Source organism: Trichosurus vulpecula, chromosome 2 (genome assembly GCF_011100635.1).
Source record: "Trichosurus vulpecula isolate mTriVul1 chromosome 2, mTriVul1.pri, whole genome shotgun sequence".
NCBI lineage: Eukaryota > Metazoa > Chordata > Mammalia > Diprotodontia > Phalangeridae > Trichosurus > Trichosurus vulpecula.
The window spans coordinates 84,373,631-84,380,910 of record NC_050574.1 but is presented as its reverse complement, the minus strand read 5'-3'; the positions used below and the strand labels follow the sequence as shown (position 1 = coordinate 84,380,910).

The following is a 7,280-nucleotide window of genomic DNA, read 5'->3' as shown; positions in this document are numbered from 1 at the left end:
CAGTAGATTTTGAAAGGGAAGACCTCACCTCAGCTGGCAAGGCCTATGCCTAAGAGGACAAGTCTGAAGTCAGAAAACCCAGTGGCTTGGGTAACTGAAGCTCCTTTTGCCTGGCAAAAGCATGCAGTAGGCAGGATCCCCTCAGGAGGATCAAAGGGTCAATGAGGCATGCCTCTTCAACACAGATCTGAATGGCTTCTCTGTGTCTGATTCTGTTGGGAATTTAGGAGAGATATAAAAGAAGACATACAGTATTCTTTGCTATTGGGAAGTCTCTAATCCAGTCAGTCAGTCAATACACATTTATTAGAAACTTAAGTGCCAGGCACTGTGCTGAATGTTGTAGATGCAGAGAAACATAAAAGACAGTCCCTGCTCTCAAGGAATTCATAATCTAATGGGGGAGACACTCCAAAATCCAAAAGGTCATCTTAAAGAAGTCCTAGTCTGAGGAAGGTATGTGGCCACTACCTAACCTGAGAGAATTCCTCACCTAACAAGGGAGTTTTAGCTCTGCTCTCAGGAATTCCTGGTCAAAGGAGCTGCTGTCCTTTCCTCAGGGAGCCCCTCCCTCCTTCTCTGCTTCTTAAAAATCACTAGTATCTTTCAAAACCCATATGAACTGTTACCTCCCACATGTGTCCTCACCGCTTCCTCCAGTGACCAGCACTTCTTACCTCAAAATCACTCTGTACTTATTTTGCATATATTTTGTATATAGTTACATATGTAAATGGTGTCTCTCCCAATATTCTCCAAGTTCCTTTGCTTTTGTATCCCTGGTGACTAAAGCAGTCCCTAATACAAATAAGAACTATTTAATGCTATTGATTAGTTGATAAAATCTCAACTGAAAGGAACTTTAAGTCCAATGAGTGAATTATAGTCCTTACTTTTAATAATAATTTTTAGCATTTATAGATCACTTTTACAACTACCTCATTTGATCATCACAGCACTTCTAGGAGGCAGGTGCTATTATTATCCTCATTCAGAGATAAGGAAATTGAAGCAGATAGAAGTTATATGACTCGCCCAAGGTCATACAACTACTGTTTGAGGCTGGATTTGACCACTTATCTTTCTGAATCCATGTAGTCCTCTATCTACTGCCCCATCTAACTTTCTCCCTTATAGAGTCTCTGGTCAGATGAGTTATCTCCTTTCAGCAGTCCCTATTTTGATGGATCCCTACTCTATTAATTTGGTAAACTTATTTTCTCTGAGGTTTTAATGACTGGTAATACTAAAATGTGTTAGCCCTCCCAGGATGCTTGCATTTCCATTCTTTTCTTTTTTATAAGTTTCATTACATTTAGTGATTATTCCCTTATGAGAGGTCTCTTGCAACAAAACAGAAGTAAAATTGACCTCATCCAAAATTTCAAGCAACATTTCGCATTTTTAGTACTGCCCCACCCGCCACTTCTCTATTTTTTTTTTAATTAGAAGAATCTATTTTCTTGTTTATTTTCTCTCCCAACCTTTTTTGGGGAAAAAGAAAATAGTAATAATAAAATTTCTCATAACAAATATTCGTAATCAAGCAAAAACAAATTTTCCTAATGGCTATACACATACAAAAATGCATTTTTCTCATTAGCATCTCTTTGTAATAGAAAACTTGTTTCATTTTTGGCCCTATGGAATCATGAATGGCCATTATATTGAGTATAGTTTATGACTTTTGTTTTGTTTTTAGTGTTGTTGTTGTATAAATTATTGTCCTGGTTTTGTTCATTTTCTTCTCTATCAGTTTATATAATGATGATCTTATGGTATAAATTGTCCTTTTTTGCTCACTGTACTCTACATCAATTCATATAAGTTCAAATTCTCACACAGAATATCTTTTTTTTTGTTTTTGACCTTTACTTCCACCTCTTGCCCCAGTATGATCATTGAAAGTCTTGAATCGGGAGTTAGGGGCCACTAGCTTTCTGGGAGACATTGAGCACATCATTTTTCTTGAACCTTAGTTTCTTTCTCTGTTAAAAAAGAGTGGAGGCGGGGAGGTTGTCTTTTATCTTTGTTTCTAAGGTTCAACAATCCTATGAATCAGAGAACAGTGAAAGAATGGAAAGTAATTCCCACAATGAAGCATGTTGAATTGTTGAGGAGTGGGCTGGGAGTGTTCAAGAAAAGGCTGCATGGTCCCATCAAATATGCTGCAAATAGGATCCCTATGCTAGATGGGAGGTTGGACTAGATATTTCTGATGTCTGTGCTCAGATTTTGATCACATAAGATCATGGTGACTCTTCTTCAACTTTATGTCCACAGCCTTTACCAAGTATCACTTCATATGCCCTTTCTCCTGCCCTTAATGATAAGCAGTACACAATAGTGCAATTTGGATGCTGAATATACATGATTGCACCATGAGAAATCTGAGGGTACAAATTCTATACAAATAGGCAAATTAGAGGTGTGCAACTCAGTCAACATAATCCATCCTGATTTGGCCTAAACTGATTTTCACATTGGATTTGCTTCAATCAGAGATCACAGTAAACCAACTCAGTCTTGGTCCATAGGATATGTTATTCTTGGTCCTTCCTTGCTAGGTTTCAGATCTAGCCTTAGCTCAAGGTCAAAGTTACCTTTTGCATTCATCTGAACTTGGATCTAGATTATAGGATCATAGGATGAGAGATCTAGAATTGAAAGGCACCCTAAAGGCCATAGAATCCAATTCCCTCATTTCACAAACGAAGAAGCTGAGACTGAGAGAAGTCCACGTGTGGCATGAATGCTAAAAAAGCCAACATGATTTTAATTAAGACACAGCATCCAAGCAAAGAAAACGCTAGTCTGTGGCATTCCATCTTGTTCAATTCTGGGCACTACATTTGTGGAAGTACACCGACAAGCTGGTGAGCATACTGAGAAGGACATCCCTGATGGTGAAAGCTCTCCATGACAGATGATGATCTCATCTGATCTCACCTGGAGAAGAGAAAAATTAATGGAGAACATGATAGTTGTCTTCAAGCATTTGAAGTATTTTCATATGATACATAGTAGGGATTTAATCAAAGTTTGAATTGAGTTGAATAAATTGAATATCAGAAGGATGTAGGACTTGTTCTTCTTGACCCCAGATTATAGAAATAGCAGCAATGGTCAGGAGATGCCAAGAGGTTAATTTCAACTTCACATAAGATAATTTGAGCTGTTATAAAGAGGAATGGACTGCTTCAGGATACACTAATTTCCTATCACTATAAGTCTTCAAATAAAGGCAGGCTGACTATTTGTCAGGGTATGTTTTTAGCAAGGATTCCTTGTCAGGCACAGGAAGTAAGGAAGGAAGGAGGGAAGGAACAAAGGAACAAAGGAAATAAGCATTTATTAATCTATTACTATGTCCTGGTACTGTGCTAAGCACTGGACATACAAATACAATCAAAAAGAAGGAGAGTCAGTGCCCTCAAGGAGCTTAAATTCTAATGAAGAAAGACAACACACAAAAGGGAGCTGAAAAGGAGGAGGGGGAGGTACCCACATCAAAAGCATGGTTTTGAATCCTCAAAGCCAAGAATGAGACCAAGAGGGAAATGAAAGCCAATCTAGGCCCCTCTAGAAAATGGAGGTCCCAGAAAAAAACTCATCAGTAGGAGAATGGGGCAGGTCTTATAGAGGGACAATCTGGGTTAAGAAGGCTAGCCAGGTAGTTGGATGTTCCAGACTGAGGAGACCCCAGGTACTGAGAGAAGTTTCATGATGACGTAGTCTCAGAGGCACAGTTTTGAAGTCCTCAATCTAGGAAGAAAGCACAGACCAGATAAGAATGTCTGTTATCTATTGGAGGTTCCTTTAACCCAGGTCTGCACAACCTGTGGCCCACCAGCCACTTACGGTCCATTTGCAGCACGCCAAAGGATTTCAGGCAGCCCTTGAAAAATGTAGAGGAAAACATCTTCTGCATCTTTTGCAAGCTGAACAAAATCTTTCACTGGCCACTGGTTGTGCAGGCCAACTTTAAAATCTAAGATTCAGTGTGTAACCCAGGCTTCTCTGGGCATGCTCAGTTGGGTCTTTGGAGCAAGTCCAGATAACCTAACATGGAGGCCTCTGCATGCCTTATCACTTGAGTGGGGTTAGCTTCTTTTGAATGGCTTGGTTGGGTTTGGGTTTGATTTTTGGCTGTTGGGGGTTGGGCAGTACTAACTTCTGAAGTATTGCTGGAGTGTTTCTGATCCTCTTCACTGCACCCCAAACTACCCTTTGGTTCCAGTCTGCAGCTATTCTCCCCATAGACACCTGAAACCTGTCTCAGTGGTACTGAATGCCATGTCACCCCAATTATTTTGAGTTCTCTCTCTCTGTCTTGATGAAGTCCACAGAATACCCTAGTGTTCAAGTTTTCAAAAGGTATTTGCCTCTAGTTAGTCAATATACAACTTTCTGATTGAGCCAATATCTCCACAACCAGCTTTGAATCACATTTCTGTCAGTTGAATGTAATCTCTTTGAGGGTATGGATTGTTTTGCATTTTGTTTTTGTATCCCAAGCTATGATAGATAGATAGATAGATAGATAGATAGAGATAGATAGATAGAAAGATAGACAGCACATGCTTTATGGCTACAAGTTGCTTTGTATACCTTAAATCATTTGGCTCTCATAATAAATATATGAGGTAGTATGTACATTGTTTATTCTCCTTTTTTGTGGGAGGGAAGGAGGGAGAAAAATTTGGAACTCAAAATTTAAAAAAATGAATATTAATAAATAAATATGTGCATGACTATCAATAACCTCATTATACATGGGAGGACACAGGTTCAGAGTGATGAATGGAACATGAGCAATCAGTGGGAGAACCATTCATCAATACTCAGGTATTCTGATTCTGAGAGCTGACTTAGCACAGTACCTGGAACATAGTCAATACTTGATAAATGCCTTCTTTCTTTTTTATTCTTTTCTTTTTCCCATTCTTTTTTCTCTCCTTCTTTCTTTCCTCTTTTTCTTTTTTTTTCTTTCTTTCATTTCTCTTACACAGAGCTATTTCTCATGAACTTGGAAAGATCCTATTTAGTGGTAACATTCTAATGCTCTGAAACTAAATCCAACACCACTGTCTTTTGATTTTTGGACCAGACTTTGAAGATCATTATGTATGTCCAACTATAGGATTCCAATGGGAAAAGGGAAGGGAATAATTATGTGCCAGGCATGGTGCTAATACTCACAACAATCTTATGAGGGAGGCACTAGTAGGATTCTCATATTACAATTGAGGAAACTGAGGCAGATAGAGATTAAGTGACTTGCCAAGGGTCACATAGCTAGTAAGCGTCTGAGTCTAGATTTGAACTTATGTCCTCCTGATTCCAGGCCCAACGTTCCATCTACCATGCCTTCTAGTAGCCTTGGGATGAGGCTCTTTCTGTTCCTTTCCCTTCATCCTGCCCCCTCTGCACACCCAGTGCATAGGATCACAAATTTCTATCTAAATGTTACTTTGTAGGTTAGTTAATCAGAATTTCTCATTTGACCAGTGTAGAACCAGAGAGGTTCATTAATTTACCCAAGATCATACCAACAGTTAAAAAAAGAGGCAGGATTTGAACTCTAGTCCTCTGGTTAGAAAGCCTGAGCTCTTTACACTGAACCCATGGGGGCTCTTTCCACAGTAGTCCCTGGTGACTAACATTTTGCTTACAATACTCTAGGAAACTCTGATCCTGTAGGACCACACTCCATGATGCAAGGTCTCAACAACTCCTTGGCAGTCACTCTTCAGACCTTCATTCTGGTTGGCATTCCTGGGCTGGAAGCTGAGCACGTCAGGATTTCTATTCCCTTCTGCCTGATGTATGCTATCATCTTCCTGGGTAATGGCACTATTCTCCATGTAATTCGGGTAGTCCAAACCCTTCATCAGCCCATGTACCTCTTCTTGGCCATGCTGGCATCAGCTGAGCTCGGTGTCACCACATGCACACTGCCTACTGTGTTGGGAATCTTCCTCTTTGGCATCAATGAAATAAGTTATGAAGCCTGCCTGCTCCAGATGTTCTTCATGCATTCCTTCACCATGATGGAGTCGGGTGTCCTATTGGCCATGTCTGTGGATCGCTTCATAGCTATCTACAACCCACTGCGCTACATGGCCATCCTGACCCTGCCTCGAATCACCTGCACAGGGATCGCCATCGGTCTGAAGACCTTGGGGCTCATGCTCCTGCTGCCTTTACTCTTAAGGCGCTTGCCCTTCTGTGGCCACAATACTCTGTCCCATTCCTACTGCCTTTACTCAGACCTGATCAAGTTGCCTTGTGGAAACACTTGCCCTAACAGCATCCTGGGGCTCTTCATCGTCATCTTCACCTTTGGAGTGGACTCAGTGCTCATTGTGTTCTCTTACATGCTGATCCTCCGAACAGTGCTGGGCATTGCCTCTAGGGAAGGTTGATGGAAGGCATTTAACACATGTGTGTCACATATCTGTGCTGTGCTTGCATACTATGTACCTGTGATCAGTCTTTCTGTGTTACATCGCTTCGTGCACCCTATGCCTCCCCTGCTACAGGTCATGATGGCCAATGCTTACCTCTTATTCCCACCTGTGATCAACCCAATTGTCTACAGTATCAAGACCAAAGAAATACGCCGGGCCATTGTACAAACACTGTCCAGGAAGAAGGCCACAGTTAGCTAAGGATAAGGAGTGACAAGACCACACAGGGAATTCTAGATTAGGCTCAAATAGGCTGATGCCATCCTTGTGAGGATTTTTCTCTTGATTTCCTGCTAAAAGTAGGAGACACTGAGACTTTGAGATCAATTTGGAGAGCCTTTCAGAATATGATAGCAACTCAATTGCTCTGTTGTGACCTGAGCCATTCACATTTACCATCAATTGTCCCACCTTTCTCTATGTGTGTGGGAAGGCAGGGGTGGGGGGAGAGAGAGGTGAGGGAGAAGGATAGGAGGAAGAACAAATGAATAAAGAAGCCTTTACTAAGTGCTTGCTATGTACAAAGCACTGTGCTAGGGGTTGGGGATACAAATAAACAAGTAAAATGATCACTTCTCAAGGAGCTCACTTTCTAATAGGAGAGACAACATATAAGGAAGGCTTTGGCTGCAAGTCAGATGGAAATCTTCCATAATCCTTAGGTACCAGCCGCAAAATAGTTGGTAATGCATCTTATTTAATGTTATTTCCACTAACAAAATTACATCTATTTCCAATGTTAAACCATTTGATTGTGCAAAAGACTGGTGGTGAAAACTTTCTTTCCCAGATCTTCAGTAACCGTGA

The 7,280-nt window shown here is 40.7% G+C and overlaps 1 pseudogene; it reads left to right on the top strand.

Annotated features, from left to right (window-relative positions):
• Positions 1-5,717: 5,717 nt before the first annotated feature.
• LOC118836543 lies at positions 5,718-6,674 on the top strand (annotated as a pseudogene).
• The last annotated feature ends 606 nt before the right edge of the window (positions 6,675-7,280 follow it).